This window comes from Castor canadensis, chromosome 7, assembly GCF_047511655.1.
Source record: "Castor canadensis chromosome 7, mCasCan1.hap1v2, whole genome shotgun sequence".
Classification (NCBI taxonomy): domain Eukaryota; kingdom Metazoa; phylum Chordata; class Mammalia; order Rodentia; family Castoridae; genus Castor; species Castor canadensis.
In genome coordinates this window covers 13,034,753-13,054,329 of record NC_133392.1, presented here as the reverse complement: position 1 = coordinate 13,054,329, position 19,577 = coordinate 13,034,753, and the positions used below count along the sequence as shown (strand labels likewise).

General features: G+C 39.3%; 1 long non-coding RNA gene across 1 annotated transcript in view; it reads right to left on the bottom strand.

Annotated features, from left to right (window-relative positions):
• The window catches only part of LOC141424607 (uncharacterized), a 62,745-nt gene that overhangs the window by 43,075 nt on the left and 93 nt on the right, over window positions 1-19,577 (bottom strand). The window contains exon 2 of the long non-coding RNA XR_012449480.1: window positions 1,857-1,958. This is a non-coding gene — a long non-coding RNA (uncharacterized lncRNA). The remainder of the gene's footprint in view (window positions 1-1,856; window positions 1,959-19,577) is intronic.

The window sequence follows — 19,577 nt, the reverse complement described above, 5'->3', positions numbered from 1 at the left end:
CTTAAACACCAACATAAGCCAGATGAACTTGGGTTGATATAAATCTGTGTCCTTTCCAGCCATGCCCTTGGCAAGTCATTTTAGTAGTTCTAAACCTACTAAGAGGAACTAATAATACAAACCCCAATGGATTGTTGTGCAGATTATAAATATGAAGGCTCATTTAATAACCCAGGAGAGTTGGAGCACAATTTTATCAACTTGTTTCAAAAGATACAATCAGGTAAGATCCTAATAACTATTGAGAACTATAGAGAACTCAGAAAACCATGATTTTTACAAAGATGCAGTTCCTCAATATGTATTATTACAACATTCCATAGAATACTGATTAATTACAATATGACAATTATCTTAATTGACTTAATTTTCTGTTTAGCAAAAGTTTTAGGTAACTCCTAACTTCAACCCTGGCTGACATTCCCTTTAACCCCCTTCCTTATGAAGTAACATATGTCTCCAAATAATCTGTCATTGATGAGTTAAAATTACACATCTTGCAGAGTCATTGTGTACATCAGCTCGTCACTGTAGTCTTAGAAGCTCATGGAAAGGACATTGACTCAGTTGTGACTGTGGAATAGATTTTTTAAAATACACAATCCTCATTATTTGTGGTGCCTTCCTTATCATGAAAAACTCAAAAGATATAGCACTGAAAAAATTCTAGTAAGTAAGTGATGTATTTAGGGCTTAGTCAGTCAATCATGTGATAAGATTTATGTGGTTTTGGAGGAGTATAAAAGGTGCAGTTGAACTAGGTTGAACTATATGTGGGTTGTTCAAGCAGCGGATGGTTATGATGACCATGTAGAAAGTGATGTTTTGGTGTACCTCTTCCTCCAAATTCAGTGACTCCACATGTTTCAAAGACCACTCCCTGGTGCACTTTTCCATGCTGAATTTCCATAGCTGGGATTATTTGGTCTCCATTATTTATAATCCAAAAATCAAGGCAAGAAGCCCTCATTCACCAAATGAAGAAAGCTTGCCTTCAAAAGGAGCTTCTCAGCAGTTGGCACTTAGGGCCAGATAATCCTCTGTCATGGGGGCTTGCTGGGTATTGAAGCAGCATCCCCAGCCTCTACCCACAGATGCCAGTAACATCCCCCTCCCCAAGTCGAGATAATAAAAAATGTCTCAGACATTGTCAAATGTCACCTAGTAGAGCAAAACTGACCCGCCCTCCCTCAGGCCAGGCCTGGATTAGAATTCCAACAGGGTATTTTCTCCCTGCTGTTCCTTCTGATGTTAATCAGTGTGGAAATGACCAACTCCTCTGGGAGGCTGGTCCTTTCTCTCTTGCTACTAATTCTTTCAATTAAGCAAGCAAAGCAGAGAGATTTCTTCATTCCAACAGAATTCTATGGAATGGATAGCTTATGTCAGATATAAACATATTCATGGAGGAGACTTTAGAGCTAGTCATTCAGGTTTTGTGTGTGTGTGTGTTCAATATTTTTTGAGAATGTATTTCTGAAGCATTCTTATTTCTGCCAAGGACAGTCTAGGCAAGCCTCACCTAACCAGATGTTCAGAGAATGACTCTGCTGGTTCCTTGAATTCCTCGATTAACTGGAAGCCAACAAGCAAACCTTACCAAAAACCTAGATGTGAAACACCTTCACCAATGCTTTACACACTGAGAATAACAAAAATAATTACATAAGTATCTGAGTCTCAGTTCTGATTGTGAATTTTCATTATAATTCGATAGTATAAGAAAATGAGCTGCTTATGAATACCTCAAAAAGTTCTCTGTGTGTGTGTTTTCAAACAAAATTCTTGATATGGGTGTTTCGATGATTTTATCTTATTTCTCTAAGAATAATTTTTTAAAAATAAGAAATACATACTCGTGCCTGATACAGGTACATGTAGCATGTCATAGAAGCATGAGAGGGGTTGCTACCCTCAGGGGTCCACTCCCCATCTCTGAAGGTGAGTGACACTGATACCTACAAAAGAATGAGAACACTAGGATGAAACAGAACAGTACAAGTTCAGTGTCTGACACAGAGTACAAAGTTCCAGAGAAAAGGACTTTGGGAAGGCTGAAGTCCTCAGAAAAAGCTTCACACTGTCAGGCATTAAGCTGAACCCAAGAATATGACCCCACAGACAATACTCCCCTGCAGAAATCCCAGAACTAGAGGTAAAAAAGGGAAAGGGTGGCTAGTCAGAGTACAAATCATCTGTTCATGACCAGGAGGTATTTAAAAATAGCCACATACTGCAGAATAGTAAAGGCATTAAAATATGCCAAGTTTTGGAAAAATCATCATTTCTTTATAATATTAAAATCGGAAAGAAATCTACAGACTAAAATATTGGCTTGCTTCAGAAATAAGCTGAAGTTCAAGTTATTTATCTAATAAAGCTATTACTGAAGGCAAGTAAGAGTTGCTAAAGGAACAGTAGCATTTCCTGTCCCTTTGGCAAGTTACTGTCTTCTCATCTATTTGGTTTGGTAGTAGGATTTGGATTGACTCTATATTCACAAACACTGACTTAGCTACCACTAGGCAGGCAACTATGGCACCCCATTCCAGGACCTGGGAATGCAGAGGAAAACCCAAACAAGGTCTCTGTCCTCACAGACCTCCTTTTTCTAGTGTGTGTACACAGAAAAACAGTGAGCAATCACAAGGTCATTCTAGAGAGTCTTGTGTTCAGCCAGTGTATAGCGCAAAGGTTGTAAGCTGTGGCCTGGGTCAAATCCAGCCCACTGCCTGTTTTTATATGGCCCATGAACTAAGAATGATTTTTACATTTGAACTCCAATCCAGTAGAATACTATTGTCCCCCCCAAAAAATTCCTTTTTTTCTGTTTTTGGCAGTCCTGGGGATTGAAATCAGGTCTCTCAGACTTACTATGCAAGTGCTCTATCACGTTTGGCTTTAGTTTATTTTGCAGACAGTGTTTCATGCTTTTGTCTGGGCCAGCCTAAGATTGTGATCCTCCTGCCTCTGCCCCCTCAGAAGCTGGGATTATAGACACATGCAGTCACACCTGGCCTAAGAATTCCTTTCTTTTTAACTAGTAGACCTACACTGCAAAAATAAAGAATGTGTATGTACTCAGTTATTCTGTTCTATTTCAAATTTCATCAAAGGAATTGTGCATGTTTCCTCTGCTGTGTGCATATCGTGGGTTTTGCCTGGTGGCCCCTGTGTGTCCATTTACATGAAAAGTTTGCCACCCACTCTGTTGGAGACTAACATTGCTGGTGGGAAGGGAAGGCCTCTCTGAAGAGCTGATATGGAATCTGAGACCTGAATGACCACAAGGAATCATGGGTTCTCCTCTACTTTTGTCATGTGACTTCTGGGTCTCCTTTTCCTTGTTTGTAAAATGCCTCAGTTGAGAGAGCCCGTCTTCCTTCCCCAAACCAGTGCTGTTGACTACACATACAGTTCCGTTTCCCTGTTGATGACATAGTGCCTCCTTGTCTTTATTCATCATTCATCACTCATCTATCCTACGCCAGGAGTATGGAGAAGAAACAGACCAGCAGAAGAGACATGTGCAGTTCTCCACTTTTGCACACCTCATACCATTTGGCAAGAGTCACAAAAGGCCCATAAATACGAGTTACACAATTAACCTCCAATACTTTGACAAGACTTTCAGGAAGTGTGTGGAGGTTTACCAGAGCACAAAGCCAAATGCCTTATCATGTTCAAAACACCACTCAAAAACAGTCCCTACTTGCTGTGAATTCTTGTGGCCTTTCAAAGTCTATACAAAGTAACATGCAAGGAGACAAAGCTGTTTTACCAAGCAGACAGATATTCCAAATTACTGTTTCATAACAAGCATGGGAATACATCAGTCAAAAGCAATAAATTTAAACTTAATGAAATCTCAATTTGCCTACAGTGCATTTCACTTTGACATTTTCTATATTGCCATGGTGCTTTGATAAAGTTTTTTAAAATGCAAAGAAAGTGTCTGCAAGGCTAAAGACCAGACTTGGTACCATTGTGGCCAAGGCAACATTACAGTACTTAAGTTTCATCACTCCATGCCGGGGGCAGGCAGAGCCCAGGCGCTAACACAGGTTCAGTTTTCATTATTATCGTATGATTATGCATTTAACTGATAATACAACTACCAGCTCACCTTAAAAGAATTAGCTCGGAGGTTTCATTGCTTTCCAAATGGAATTCATTTGACAAACAAATGACAATTAGCCTAGTCTCCCTGTTCTGCGTCAGGATGTTTTTTGATTGAACCTAGACCAATTTACAATTTTTAAATGAGTTTAGACATTTACATTTAAAATGTCTAGAGGAAATTAGCCCTGGGATATCCAACAGCCAAAATGCTTTTTGAAGTTGATTATTATTTGATCTAGTACCCTCTACCTGTACATTTTGTTCCGACTTCAAAGTTTGGGAATGTAAATGCTGCCTCACCTCAAAGCACAGGGAGAAACTTAAAAGCGGTTTTGCTCATTATGTTATGCAAAGGAGCCCATATTTTAATATTCGTTTAATATGGTTAGTTAGCTTTAATGACACCAGTGTGACAGTGTCATAGTTTTGGAATCTGAAAGCACCGATTGAAGTTTCTGGCTACTGCTTCTATTTTTTCTGCACAGAAGAGAATCATGCCCTTTGAAGGACAGATCCGGTGAGAGCTAAACATGACAACGTCCAGATGAAGAGCTCACCTGCCCCAGTGAGGGAAACACAAGGTATAATAGAGGCTGCAGAGACACCTGACTGGTGGGTCCTGGTTCTAGGTTCTCAGAGCAGGCACTCCACCCATCAGTGCTGAGGAACCTGCTGGAAATCCCATTATAACTGTGTAGCTGTGGAAATTAATCTCACTCTGAAATAAAGCCTATTGATTCCCAACCGACAGTACATGTTATCTCTTTTTTTTATTGTTACTATTGCTGTGCTATTGGCAGGATGAGGAAACAATCCCCTTTTGCCCACGCCACATTGATCAACTGCAGAAATAAAACATAGTGAAGAGAAAGGCCACAAAATGCTATATAATCAGTATTATCCCCAACCCGCTCCAAAGAACACTCTAGAAGAAAGGGCAGGGGACACAGCACTGAGTTCCCAGCCAGTCCCTATCTATATGGAGTTATCATGGCTCTCATGGCTCAGCCTTGAGAGCTGGCCAGAATATTTTGAATTTCTAGTTTTGTCTCACCCCATAAGACACACGCCACATGTTTTCAAAATAACTGAGTTCAAAAGAGTTCCCAGTGATAACACCACAGAATCCTAGCACAGAATTAATGGTTTTGAAGACTGCTTTGTACAAAAATGTTACACCCTAAATTCAGTGTTTCAGCTTCTCATTAGTTTTTCTAAGACTGACATGAGGGTGACAAATGTAAAAATGGCAGGGAATACACAACACTGGATGGCTAGCTCAATCTTATCATAATATGTTGTGAAAATGATGATAAAGTAAAACATTTCAAATTTTTTCATCTAGGATAACTTCAGCTTATTGCTGAAGAGATTAAATATTCTCCAGGCCCCTTTACCCCTAAACTCTGTGATTTCATGTCAGCTCCTTCTATCCCCACTCCCCATCCAAGCCCCCCCACAATTTTCCTTAGTAAAAATGGAATAGAGTTTCCCACCAAAGTGTCTTTGGAGTGAAGTGTTTTGATTACAAATTTAACACACAAGCATCAACTTTTCTCTTTCTTGCTCTCTCTCTCTCTCTCTCTCTCTCTCTCTCACACACACACACACACACACACACACACACTCACACAAACACACTATGTCCAAACTATGCTAGAAACATGGCAAGGCCTTCTATCCGAGGGCTTTTCATTGCCTACCCTTCTTCTGGTATAAATAGGAGTTTTTATGCTTGCAATGACAGGCTGCCAACAACCATCTCATACAGTGTTCTCAGCCTGTGGCTTTGAAGTTCCCAGAGTCTCCTAAGAGTCCAGGAAGCATGGTTGGAAACCTGGCCATTTTTGTTACCTGGCCTGCCCTCTGCTGGACAGAGGAAAAAGTGCTTACAAGTCAGCCCAGAGTCAGCCAGAGGACTCTCCTAAGACTGGTGAATTTTGCACTAAGCCAGAGTGAAGAATTTTGGTGTTTTCAGAATTTGTCTTCCTGCCTGAGTCTCTTAGAAATGCGCTTTTCTCTATCTACATGTACTGGTCCATTAGTTTATTTGGTCTCTTCCATCTTCATGCATAGCTATAATTTTTAACATGCAAATAATTTGTCAGAGTAAAAACCATGAAGAATTCTAACATCTCCCTCTGACACTCAAGGGCTGTATAGATCTCTGTCCTGGTGTCAATGATCTGGCAACAAGGGAAAAATAATACCAAAACATACCTCTTCTTACAATATTCTCACGGCATTAGGAAGCAGAATGTCATGAAAGTTAAGGCCATGAAACCAAGCCACACTGCCTTTGGCACTTACTAACTAGGTGACCATGGACAAGTTAAATGGTTTCTCCAAATTTCATTTCCTCCTCTACAACAAGAAGTTGGTGGTAGAGTGGTAAGCATAGCTGCCTTCCAAGAAGTTATAACACAATTGGTCTCTTATGGTTGTAAAGACAACCCATCTATACACTTAACTGAACTCCATGCTTTGTACACAGAGAGCATTATATAAGTGTTTGGTAAGATCATATGAATGGTGCAATTTTAGAGTTCTATATTAAATGCTTGTGGTGGAGAGGAAAGAAAAATAGATTTTTCCATATTTTTAAAAAGATTTTTAACATTTTTAACATTTACTCTAAGGGGATGAACATTATAGCTTTTAAATTAAGAATGGATGCATCTCCAAGGAAAGAAATATTTTAGTGAAATCTTACTTGGAGAAGCATCTTCTTTCTGTCTTCTGGCAGCAAAATCTTGAAGTGTGGAAGTGTGCAATCGACAATACTCTTCATGGGATGATTCAGAAGAAAAGATGTAGCTTTGTAGGAATTGTTAGTCACTTCCTTGCAAGACCGCAAAGGAAGTTTAAGAGTTGAAAGGTTTTTATGTACTAGGTGCACATTAAAGTCTAGACCTTCTATCCATTCAACTTACTCAACCAATATTTAATATGCATGAATCTCCTGCCCACAGATCCTAGGCTAAGTAGAGAGGATTCAGTATAAGTAAGACAGACATGATCTGTGTGGTACAGACGGTAAACATGTCATTAAGGATGGAAAATGACCTACAAGGAGAGGACCAGGGCCATGACTGGGAGCCAGGGAACATAAAATCTCACCTGGGGGATCCTACCTTCTAATTTCATAAGAGACTTTTTTCTTATGGCAAGATCTGTGCTGAAAAATGTCATTCCAATCTACAGGAATGCTAAAAGAGCTACAAAGTCATCCTCCTGGATGGGGAAAAACATTGCATTTAGGAAAACTAACAATTAGGAAGGACATATTTGCCCCCCCGCCAAAAACAACACGGAATTTGCAACATCTACTCAATAATACCTCAGAGCAAGACATTACATCCTTAGGCTCAAGGTTTCATTTCTTTGAAATAGAATTGCGTTTTCAGTGCTGGATAGAACTCCATAGCACTGTGGTGCAGAATATTCTTGAAGGGTTCTCAGATTTAAAGTGGGCTGGTAGCCGTGTGCAGGTGCTAACTCAAACACTCTCAAGGGCCGCTAAAGAGTGACTAGGGATATTGCAGATCTTCCAGAAGATATTTTTTCTCTGCTAAGAAGTGGAGCATCTGTAGGTATAAGATATAGATGTACACAGTGTGCACTATACATAATGAATCCTCTCTCTTATCAAATTTTCCAAATAGCTGAAGTGATAGGAGGGAAATAATTGCATAGGGTTCATCAGGCCAAGGTACATTGTATTTGCATGAAATTTCAAGTTAATTTATTACTAGACTCTATGGCATATTGCGTTATGTTTTTCTATAATGAATTTCCATGGAAGAAAACAACTTGAGGTTAACATTTTTGGGTCACAGAACAAGTCCATGGTGATGGCCGATTTTTTCATAAGTGCATGTGTGAAACCCCTATTTTTAGTAAACTACCTTCTACTCTTGCTGATTTTTCTCACTCCTTTAATTTCCTTTCTCAATAAACATTTTCAGGGCAAAAGCCATAAACATAGAGACAAGTAAAAATGAGATACATGACAGAATATTATTGCTCCAGTATCTAAATCATTGGGTAACAATAATCTAAGAGAGTATTCCTAATACTCTGCACATACCATACATGTACCTATACATAGGTGTGTATGCATTGATCTACCTATGTAGGTTTAGATGTAGACTCACTATATATCTCCACAGACAAATAGCCAAATTAAAAAAAATGGTTGTCCTGATAATTGCATTGTGGAGACAAAAGGGAAAAAGTTGATTCAAATCCAAAGAAAATGTATTTCACAGGCTTGTTCTTCCAGAAAAATTTCACAGAGCTGAAAAAAATCTTATAGTTAGGCAAACCTGTTAACCTGCTACACTGACCAAGACCCTCAGATACATGGGGTTATTTGACAACTTTAATTTAATACCATTTAATGAGAAGAAAAATCTTAAGTTCTTATTAGGTCAGTACATCATCCATTTGATGAATGTCTGTTAAATTTCCCCAGAAGAGGTTTTAATTAGAATAAGAGGAAGATATTTATTTTTGTGTAAAAGATATTTCTATATACATAAATGGTGTGTGCTTTTGCATTTGTGTACACACACACATATCCATATCCCTAGATATACATTCATGAACACACACACACATTTATCCCCTCAAAAACAAACAAACCATGTGCAACAGACTCATAGAAAATGATCAAAGACAATGGTCTTTTCAGTAAACACAGTAAAACAAACAAACTCCACTTAAACAAGAAACAGACTTTCTTTACCTCTAAAATTCACAGTCTGAACAATCTTGGAGTCTAAAATCTTTCAAGTAAGGTTGATTACTAAGGTAACTTGACATTTGCAGTAAAATATTAAGCTTCTTTTGAGGTGAATTAATATTTGGATTACATTGAATAGTCTTTAATGAGTCATTGCAGTTAAATAGCTTGCTGATTGGTGCCTTCCCTGGAAATAGCTACATTTCTTCAGCCACATGCATAAATTACACTTGGTGATGTTGTAGTGAAGATTAGTAGCGCTATGGTTTGGTAAGACTAATTCTTAAGCATAGATAAAGAGCCAGTCCATTCACTTGGGAAAGATCCACAATGAAAGTCACCATTCATGGGTCTGGAGCCATCTCCTCAGCGTGCCCACCGTCTCCTCTCTCAAAGCAGAGTGTAAGTGAGACTGAGGAGCTCTTACTTGACAAATGCTTTTTCATGTGAAATACATGAACTCCTTTCCCCCAGACTAAGTTTTTTCAGATCATTGTCTCTTCCGTAGGACAGGAAGAGAAACTAATCTATAAGACAATGAGACTTCACTCTGGATGCCAAAATCTGCAATTACACTGTGCGGAGGGCTTCATGAATAATTCCTGGGGTATGATCTGACATTCATCTGGATAGTTAATACAGAGCTGGGGCATTGCCAGAATAAAGCTGACTGATTTCTTTATAGTAGGTACTTTCAAGATAAGGAGACAGCCTCTCCTCCGAGTTATACTCTCCATCTGCACTGAGCACTGGGATATCTATTGCCTTTTTGTCTTGTGTTTCCTCCTCTGAGCTAGATGCCTACGTATTGACAATGAGGTACCATTTTAGAAATAAGGTACTTCAACTAGGCAAGACAGCTCCAAGAATTTAGCAATGGCTTCTACATTGGTTAGTTTAAATGGCTTTGTTGTAAGAAAACTACCTAGGGCACCATGACTGTATATCTGCTGCTGTTCCTGGCCAACCAAGGTGCTCTCACAACTTGTCTCTTAATGGGAACAAGTCCAGGATGGGTAATTTCCAAAAATCTTCTTTGAAAGTTATCAACAGGTCAATTTTGATACCTCCTCTTGAAGTAAACCCAACTTATGACAAATAAATGGTCCTTTCTTAGTTAAATCATTATATTGATTCGAATGTGTATCTACAGAGTTCATATCTTATGCTCAGCATGATGTGAGAAATTATTAGAAGTAAAAGAAGCTACTCCTTACCTCCCTGCCCGCCGCAAAAAAACCCTCAGCCATTAAACAACATGTTTTCTGCCCTTGGGAATTTCCCTATCCAGTTAGAAAAAGCTAAGTAGGACAGATAATAATGTTCAGAGCAAGAAAGGGCGAGTGGGATCAGACCTGGCAGAAGCCATCTTGCAGAGGGTTGGGATTGAGCCTTAACGGATGGTAGGTGTTTGGGTTGTGAAAGAGGATTTACTTGTAATTTTTATTACTACAAAAATAATGACCAAGCAAAAGAAAGGACATGACACTAATTTTCCTGTGTAATATTTAAAGTACTTAACCACATATATAATATTAAATAATTAACAATAGGTATGGTGCAGGTGCCAACCACAGCCAATAGAACTATAGCAGTGTGGCACAGTGGAATATCAGCCAAGCTTATGACTGTTGGAAATTGTCTTGTTCTCTTGTTTGCTTGTCTATGGTCTGTCTCTCACTTCTAGAACAGAGTGTGCCTGCTGCAGGTGAAGTAATGTCTGAGGATGACCACTCCTCAGTTCTCTCAGTGACCAAATGTTTATAAAACTGTACACAAGAATCTCAGATTGGCCTGGCTAGAGCTGATAATTCATTCTAGAGAGTTAGACATGAAATCAGATAGATAGGATGGGTAAAAATATGGTGGTCTTTAATTATCAAGGTGAGAAATTTGTACAATTTTCTGTGGATAATGGGGAAACGGGGAAAATAAAGAGGGATACAACAATATAAGCAGACTGCCACCATCCTTCCCAAAGTCATCGTTACTTTCATAACCTCTAGTGCCTGGGGAGGAGAACACGATGTTTTGCATGCGTTACTTCATTGGGACATCATAACAACTCTATGAAGTGTATCCTGTTACTGTCTTTTTTCACAAATGGGAAAGCTGAAGCTTAAAGATCCCCAGAAACCTGTTCAAAGTCATGCTATCACAACCACTACCCTATTACGCACACACACATACACATACACACATACACACACACATACACGTACACACACATACACACACATACATACCCATACATACACACACATACACATACACACACATACACACATACACACACGTACACACACACATACACACATACACACACATACACACACACATACATACACACACGTACACACATACACATACACACATGCACACATGCACACACATACACATACATATACACACACACATACACACACACACATTGGTCAAATGGTTTTCCTAGCAGAATTACATAACACTTCAACAAGGAAAATTACCCAAAATTTCAGCGTGATGTCACTCATAATTTCCTCATACTTTCTTTCAGGTTGCTACTCACATTTTATAAAGTTGTGTCACAGCTAGTGAATGATTTCGTGACAAGCTCTTTCTTACTTAACGTTATCAAGTGAAACTTTTCTTTCTGGTTGCGTAATACTTAAAATTATAATTTGTAATGCTTGTGTAGTTCCTTTTCTCTGTGCCTTTCTCTCCATTATAAATGACACTTCAGTACGCATGTTCCTCCACAATCATGGTTTACTTTCTAATTATTTTCTTCGCATTGATTCCCATGAGTTGTACTGTGTCAGAAAGTATGAACATTTTATAGGTCCTGAATTGTATTATTAAATTGCTTTCCAAGAAGGTTATACTAACTTCTACTAATTCCAACAATTATTGTTTGCTAATTTCACTAAAAAGTCTTGTGATGGAGTTATTATGTTGTTTAATTTCTACTTAATAGAAGTAAATGACGCTTTTCACTTGCATTTTTGTTGCTAGAAAATTTAAACATTTACAAAACAAATATGTATTTATTTGTACTTTTAAATAGTCTAGGAAACTCTTTGACCCATTTATTTATTATGCTCTTAATATTCTCCCCACAAAGTTAATTAGAATCATTATATGCTATAAAGAGCACTCCATCTTGTCATTACTGGTATAAATACATTTTCTAATAAGCTGATTTGATTTATTTTTATTTTTCATATCTTTACTGTAGAGGTGTTTGAAGCTCGTAATATATTACTTTGTAATTCCTTTAGTTGCTACTAAAGGACCCACCTCATGTTATCATACGGTATGGCTGTTAGGAAATCTACAAGTAAGAAAATCATGAATTTATCCAATCCCTGAGACTACAAGCTTCAGATTCCAGTTTGTAAAATGAAGTGGTCAATAACACCTACCACAAGCAAGTAAGCCTCCTGCTCTGGTTTGGGTGTATCTGACATCTGTTGGGGTTACTCTATGGTTAGAGATTTCTCTTTTTCTTCTTCATTCTGCAGGATGCAGTCACTTCTATGGATAACACTTCTTATTGTAAAATACTTAATGCTAAATTTGACATATTTGTTATTGATGTCTTCTGACCACTTTTTATGGCAAAGATTGTTGTCATTTTAGAATTCCCCTTTTCTCCTTCATCCATTCATTATTTACTTAAACTAAAGTTCGGATATATCTCTATCTTTTCCTTTTAGTTTGCTTGACTTAATTTTTTTATTTTATTAGTAGCTCCAATTCATTGGGTTTATCAGCAACAATCTTCTCCTTATTATGAGTTACTTATTTTTCACAAGCTATTGATTCATTTTTGGTGCATCATCCAGCATTTTTTGATAACAGCAGGTTCAAGGTTTCTACGCATTTCAAGACATTCTGAAAACTCCTTTGGGTTCTGTCTACTCCATCTTCTCACCTTGGTCAGCTGCATCTATTCCCATGACATCATCTTCTTCCTCCTGAAGTCACTCCAGCCTGTATTTCCAGCTTCCACCCACTAACTCTGCCTATTGTCTGCTGAATATTTTCCCTGGCATGAGCCTGAAATTCCCCCTCACCTGCCCTTCTTCTTAATGGAGTCAGTTACTCCACCAGATACATCAGCACCACCTTCAGCTTTCCCTTCCTCTAGTCAGTGTCTGTCTTCCACCTGCATCCCAAATATCTCTCTAATACATTGTGTCTTTCTGTCCCCACGGCCACCACCCTCGTCCAAGTTATCATCATTTCTTACCTGAACAACTGCATCCACATCCTGCTCATCCCTCTTCCACCAGTCCTTCCTCATCTTCACTTCATTCTGCCCTCATTTTAAAATGCAAAACTATCACTCTCTTGGTTGAACCAGTTAGTGGCCTCAGGATAGCGTCAAACATCTGTAACACAGTTTGTCTGCATGTCCTGCCCCACTTTCTTCTCACCATCTGCCTTCACCTTCCTCCCCATCCCCTTACCTTGGATAATCCCTTTGCATCCTTCAGGTCTCTTATAGCTACACAGCAACCCCTTTCCCAACACTGCCTGGACACTGTCCACATTTCCTTAGAGCACTGAGTTCAATGAATACACAAGCTACTGACTTAGTTGCCTTTGTGAATGAAAAGCATTCTTTACTCACATTCTGTCTCCTTGAAATGTTCATTCCATTATTTCAAACTTTGGTCATGTCAGTGGGGAAGGATTGAAAGGCTCTCCAATTTGTTCTCCATCATAAATAGCCTCAATTTTTTAACTTAAAGACTATTAATATCTCTTTTCTTTTCATAAGGCTGTATTTTGGTACTGATCTCTATCTTACAGCATCAACTCTGTGAGGCTTATTGATTTCCAGCCTCATGTATGCATATATATATTCCTATCTTCTCCAAGAATTTCTGTTACTCACCTTGGATCTATTCTCAACCCTCCAGTTCTATAAATATTTTTGCTATATTCAGCAATATGATTTAAGTTTTCCTTATATTTTGCTGATCTAATTTTAATATTTTAATTCTGATTTTTATTACTTACAGTAATGAGGTAATGCTGTTTTCTCTTTTACTCAGTTTCTTTTCCTTCTGCCTTCCTTCCTCCTTCACTCCCTTTCTTTCTTCTTATTGTCTTTCCCCTTCCCAGTCTCTCTCACTTCCCTCCTTTTCTTTCTCTTTCTTTCATTCCCTCTCTCTCTCCTTCCTTCCTTTTCTGTCTTTCTTTCTTTCTTCCCAAATCAAAATGTGCATGTTTAATAAGAGTACATCTTCATTTATTTCTTTGGATATAAATTCCAGCCATGCTTGGAAATATTTTGGATCTTTCCATGAACATTGATTTCAGATGTACACTTTTATCACATCTGACAAACGTTTTTTCAAAGCTTCCTTTAATTCTGCTTATTCATTCATTCTTAGACTTGCCTTTCTAATCTTGGCTGAAACTTCTAAAAGTGGTCTATTACCAGAGAATGTTAGAAATTTGTTGGTGGCATTTAAAAGGAGGATGTACCTGTTGCCTTTCTGAACACTGTTCCAAAGTGTCCCTCTAAAGGAGATGCTTTTCAAGGCTTGGCTGGGAGTTAACACATAGGATGGGTAGGGAGGAGTGATGGAGACAGGAGATGGTTAGGAGGCTTTGTAATGAAGTGCTTAGCCTAGGGTAACAGTGGGAATGAGAAGCCACCAGGAGGGCTGGCCACAAGATGTGTTCTAATTGACTTCATTCAAATTAGATGTTCTGCAGCAGGACCTAACAGATGCATCATTCTGTCATTTAACCCCTTGACATTGACATTGTACAAATCCAAAATGCGAACAGCTATCCATTTCTTGGGCGTTAATGACACATGACATTGTTTCCTGGCATTCTTGAAGTAAAAAAAGCACATTTCCCTGAAGAAAACCCATGAGCACTGCCTTTCACCAGTTTCTCAGTGCAAGCACCAGGTCATTCAGGCAGGATGACTCAGAACGACAACATGAAGAGAACTTGAGCTGCAGGAGCCGGATGCAGCCACACTTTCCTGTCCTGCATGGTCTATTTTGAGATCCTCACCAGCATTCACCCCTCATCCCTAGGTGACAGTTAAAAGTAAACTACAGCAATAGCGTTAATTCTTCCCTTCACATTGCCCCAACATGACTGGACATCATTATTGGAGTAGCTGGATCTCTTGAGATGTGTTCTGGAAAGATCTTTCAAAGAGGAGACAAAGGTCTGCCTGCTCTGAAGAGTGATGAAAATGTAAATTTTAGTCATCTTACCAGTGAAGTAGACATATTTCATCAAGGCCAGATTAATTTCACAACTACATTTCCATTGCTGTGTGCTCCTAAGTAAAAACAGACCCACAGAACAGTCAAGGAGGCAGAAATGATTCTCTAAATACATAAGAGTATGTAGAGACCTGGGCCAGCAGAAAAGACCCAAATGGGGACCCCAAAAGTTATGTGATGACACATTGTAGAAGAAAAGAGGGCTTTCCATGTTGCAAGAACTAATATAAAGATTGTGTAGTTTAGGAAAGTTTAAAGGCAATATATCAGGTCAGTTTTGAAGTAACTGGCAGGAAATGGCCCAGAGACATTGTATTTTAGATGGAGTTGGGAATTATGTGTCTACCTTTCTCCCTGACTCAACCAATTCAACAAGCGCCCATAAATTCCAAAGCTGTGACCTCTAACAGTTGCTCAGCAACTTTCTTGTGCTATAGTTCTTAAAAAGCCACATAATCCCCTTACTTCCTCCATTTTTTAAAAGCCTTGCTTTAAAAAGCACATCAATGTCTCACTCTATAAATATTTTTGAGGACCTTCATTGTTCCATCAAGACTTACACAAGAAGATGTGAAGAGCCTGGTGTCTGCCCCCTGGGAAATTCCATAGTAGGTGCCTCACTGGCACCATGAATCCATAGGGCAGGTGACAGATCTGTGGGAAAGTACAAAGCCGGGCCAATGGAAAAGACTGGATTGGGAAAGGGGACAGAAAGAGGAACAGCCCTGCTAGAGGAACAACTTGTAAATTCAGGGGCCCAGGACAGCCCTGACCCTGTGACACACTGTTCCTTTGCCTGTTCCTAGTACTGTGATCTAACCATCCGCTCATAGGGCACCTCTGCAAGTTATGTGGGCTCTTGAGAGTCAGGCACCATGTCTTATTCATGCTCTCCCTGCAGGAACCTGGCATAAAGAATGTTTGTCCAACAAATAAATGATGAACAAATTGTGTCATAAAAGTGCAAATAAAGCCACTGTGTCCTTTAATACAGGAGAGATTGGTTTCCTGCCCCCATGCCAATGTGGACCAGCTGGGAGAGCAAAGCTGGCTGGAGAAGGGTTTGAGAAGTGTGTGTGGGGAGCATTCCTGGTGCAGCAGTCCTCAGGAAAGAGGCAAAAGCTGAACGACAGAAATCGCTGGTCAGGCATCAGAACTGGAGGGGCTGAGTAGTAGGAGTAGTAGTGGGACTAAAACACAGTAGGAGTTGGTGAAAATGGAAAAGCAAAGAGAGCAGGTGGCCAGGCTTAGCTGAGTATGTGAATTACAAAGGCCTTTATGGATGGCCTGGTCTGAGGACAGAGTTTTTGGGTGGGGAAGTACTGGAGTTTGAACTCAAGGCCTCGTGATTGCTAGACAGGTTCTCTACCACTTCAGCCACACTCCCACCCCTTTTTTGCTTTTGTTATTTTTGGAGAGAGTCTCCAGTTTTTGCCCAGAGTTGGCCTTAAACCACTTATATCTCCCTCATATCTAGGATCATAGATGTGTATCACCATGTGTGGCTTATTTGTTGAGATGGAGTCTTACTAACTTTTTGCCTGGGATGGCCTTGAATTATGATCCTAGGGATCTTTGCCTCTTAAGTAGCTGAGATTACAGGTCTGGGTGACCATGGCCAGCCAAAATTCTTAACAATAAACTTTTTTTTTGGCCGTACTAGGATTTGAACTCGGGGCCTCATGCTGAGTAGGCAAGTGCACTACCACTTGAACCACACTGTGAACTCTGAGGAAAGTCTTAAAGTAGAGTTTCCAGATAATATATGTTCCAGATAATATATATTCCATGGGACATACTTATACTAAAAAAAAAAATTATTTGTTGTTATCTGAAACTCAATGGTATTTTGTGTTTTGGTTTGCTAACCCTGGCAGCCTTATCTTAATGGAATAGCCAGGATGGAAATACATGTGGACAAGACTGACAGAATGGTATTACAGAAAGTTAGACTCTACAAGGGGTCACTGCTAGGCCATTTTATTCAAACATATTATTATTTGGTGGTCAAGAAGTCTCTCAAAGACAAGAATAGATTTAGTGAGGAAGAAAAAGAGGTGATGGCAAATGTTGTTGGGTTTTTTCCCCTCCTAAGCTTAGGGTCACCTGACTTCTAAACATACCATATGTGGCTTCTGTCCAGGAGCCAGTCACTAATCTCCCTCACCACAGGATAAGAAAACCTTCTCTCTGTCTTTCCTGTGGGTAACATAGGACTGAATGGATTTTCCATATGGTAAGTGGTAGGTGTCCTTAGGGATATTTTGCTGCTAAACTCCTACTTAAAACATCATAATCAGGAGTTTATTTTTCTTACATAGCAAGACATTTGGACATAGGAAACATAGTCACTGGTTTAGTTGCTCAGCAATGTCAAGACCACATGCCTGAAATGCTCAGTTTCTACCTCATGGCTACAAAATGGTTGCTACACGATTAACTATCACACTCCTATTCAAGAAAAAAGGGGAAGAGGGTTCTATTTTTACCTTAATGAAACAAATGACTTCCTAAACCCTGCCCGCCTCCACAGACTTTTGATTGCAGAAAGAATTTGGGGCTTCTATAGTGGGAAGAAGGAAGCAGGAAGCTTTTAGGTGGTCAAAGAACAGTTGGGAGGAGCCCTACCCTGGCTTCTAGAAGGAGCAGCTGTAGAAAGCACTGAAAATACCTTGACTCTGCTGGGCACTGGATGCTCACACCTATAATATTAGCTACTCAGGAGGCAGAGATCAGGAGGATCGTGGTTCAAAGCCCATCCAGGGTTATAGTTTGCAATTCCCTATCAAAAAAACTCAACACAAAAGGTGGGGGGCAGTGAAGTGGCTCAAGGTGTAGACCCTGAGTTCAAACCCCAGTACCACACAAAAAAAAGACCTAGACTCTGGGATGTGACATACCTTGGCTCAGTGTGCACTCCACACTAGTCATATTCCTCTAAGCAAGACACTCACTCCTTCTGGACACTAATTTCCTCATTTGCAAAATTATGGTAATAATGGTGACCAAGTGTTTGTGTGGCAGAGGTCAGAGATATGTGACATGCTGTGGTTTGAATATGGCTTATCCTTTCTGAAGAGTACTGTTGAAGTTTGATCACTATTGTGAAGTAGAAAGGGCAAAAACTTAATACAACTGAGGTGTTTAGAGGTAGGGTCCTTGGGAGGTGATCAGAATCAGATAAGGTCATTAAGGTGGAGCCCCCTTAATGGAATCCAAGTGGCTTTATAAGATGAGGGAAAGAGACCAGAAGACACGCACAGAACACGTGCTCCCTGACTCTAGCCATGTGATGCCTTGAACACCTCAAGACTCTGCCAAAAAGAAGGCTATTATCAGATGTGTTTCTTCAATTTTGAACCTCTAGAACCATAAGCCAAAACAAACCTCCTTTCCTTATAACTCACCCAGTCTGTTGTAATGTTGTTGACAACATGGCAGTAGGTATGAAATGGAAAGGAATGGTTATTATTTGGAGACACCAGTCAGTTAGACATAGCATTTTTTCCTATTTAGGTATTTTCTCAAAAACTAAGTTCCAAATTGCGTACATTTGAACTCTACACTGAATCTGCAGTTCCTCAGAACCATTATGGAATTGACTGTAAAGGCCACTTTTATTGCCTTCATCGACCATGGCCATTCAGCTACATTGTCACGTCCTTAGCAGAACCCAAAAAGAATTACAGACAGACACTTCTGTAGACACACAGGCTGGCACTATGCATCTTTAAGTTGTCATTTCTTTCTTTAAATTTATAAAAATAATTTTTGATTCAAGGAGTGTTTAGTTCTAGGTGAGACAAGTAAATACCATCTTGAAAAGCCTTCATTTTAAACTTAATTTATATTCAGATTCTCACTGAAAGAAGACTGTAGGCCGCAAGGTAATCAAAATGAGTTCAAGGGCCAGGCAAGACTCACAGACTCGCTGTGATGATCGTCTGGGAAATGGTTCTAGAAGACCGTCAACATTTACTCTACTTAAGAACTGGAGCCCATGAGCACTTCCTAAGGATGAAGGAGAACCATGCATGTCATTGCAACATTTAGATATTAAGAATCTAAAACTGGACTAGAGAAATGAGCACAAGCTATTACAAACACACAGATGTTTAAAATTTACCAGGACGAACACACATGCCAGAACTTGAGAAAGTGGGAAAAGCACTAGCATTAGAATTCCTCATTATTTGTAAAAAACGTCCATATATAAGCCAATTTCATACACACAATACAAATAGCAATGACTTGTCCAGGAAATATTGAAATCCATTAGGATTGCATATTCCTAACGTGCATAATCTGATTCAACAAGTCAGTATATTTTTCTCGAAAACATAATATCTTTTCTGCATTGTGTGAGATGAAGGTTAGATTACATTTCTTGCCTGTGCAATAATTCCCACATCATAAATTCTGATGAAATTATATCAATACATAAAGCAAATGGATGTCTG